The sequence below is a fragment of the Nannospalax galili genome, unplaced genomic scaffold (genome assembly GCF_000622305.1).
Source record: "Nannospalax galili isolate Female #2095 unplaced genomic scaffold, S.galili_v1.0 scaffold154, whole genome shotgun sequence".
Lineage (NCBI taxonomy): Eukaryota > Metazoa > Chordata > Mammalia > Rodentia > Spalacidae > Nannospalax > Nannospalax galili.
The window spans coordinates 2,041,794-2,042,908 of NW_008335281.1; the positions used below are offsets into that span (position 1 = coordinate 2,041,794).

At 66.4% G+C, this 1,115-nt stretch overlaps 1 protein-coding gene across 5 annotated transcripts in view; it reads left to right on the forward strand.

Moving 5' to 3' along the window:
• The first annotated feature begins 150 nt into the window (after window positions 1-150).
• Window positions 151-1,115, forward strand: part of Hivep2 (human immunodeficiency virus type I enhancer binding protein 2) — a 209,274-nt gene continuing 208,309 nt past the window's right edge. For 2 of the 5 annotated variants that reach the window (XM_029561962.1, XM_029561965.1), the window contains exon 1: window positions 613-737. The gene's annotated coding sequence lies outside the window, so the exon portion shown is untranslated. Of the gene's footprint in view, window positions 255-612; window positions 738-1,115 lie in introns of those variants that run through there. The other 3 variants (XM_029561963.1, XM_029561964.1, XM_008829824.2) reach the window with 3 other exon arrangements.

A 1,115-nucleotide genomic window follows, 5' to 3' on the forward strand; every position in this document is an offset into this window, starting at 1 on the left:
CCGTGCAGTGTCAGAAAAAAATAAATAAATAAATAAAGCAAGAAGAGCCTGGGCTGGCGGTCGGGATCTCTTCCCTCCCTCCGCGCCCGCCCTCCCTCTGTCCTTAAGGAAATGCTACCAGACACCCCCCACCAGACACGCTCAGCCTGGGCGAGGAGCGGCGGCCGCGGCAGCGAGAACAAGGGCACCGGGGGGCTTTCCTCCCCTCTTCCTCTCCCTCCTCTTCCTCCTCCTTCGCAGCAGTGACTTTCCAGGTGAGCGGCCGCCGCGGCTGCGAGGTTCCCCGATCGCCCGCCTCGTCGCGCCCTCCTCCCGCCCCTGTCACCCGGACAGCCTGGAGCTGACAGCCGCCCGAGGGGCTCGCGGCCCGGGGGCGGGCGGCAGGCGGGAGGCGGGCTGGAGGTGAGGGGGTGGAGAGCAGGAGAGCTGGGCGCCGCTGTGCGCTCTCTTCCCCGCGGAGGAGGAGACCCGCAAAAAAAAAAACAAACAAAAAAAACACCCCAAAGACAAAACCCAAAAAACATCTTAGGGGACTGTGGCACAAGTATCTGCCAAGTTGTGTGCGGGGCACTGAGGCTTCCCTGGAGCCCGGAGCAACTTGGAGGGTCTCCTGGCTCCTTAGCAGTCTTCCTCCCCGCCACGACTCAGGGGTGCTGGGTGCAGCCCGGGGGTGCGTGGAGGGCGGACCGGCCACTGGCAGAGCGGAGCGGCGGGAATCTAGGTCCCTCTCCGGCTCGGTAAGTGGCCTCGGCGCTGTGTTTTTCCTGCCTCCTCCGGCGATCCGAGCTTGTTTCACTTTATACTGAAATCGCCTTCGCCCAGCTCCATCCTCCGGTGCCGGGTGCCCGGTACTCCGCGCGCGCCCCCGGCCCCTTTCCCGCCGGCTCCAGGGGTGAGGGTCGGAGGGGGCGGGGATGGGGGAGCCCTCGGGAAGGGGGGTCGGGCGCGTTGGGAAACGCGGGGAATACCCTGGCCGAGGATCTATGCAGATGAGGGGAGGCTGCTTTGCGTAATGTCCTGGGGGGAGGGGGCCGCGCGGGAGCGCTGGAGGCAGGAATGTGCCTGGTTACTAATGAGCGACGTGCACCGGCGCGCACCGCCCGGCCACCGCTGCG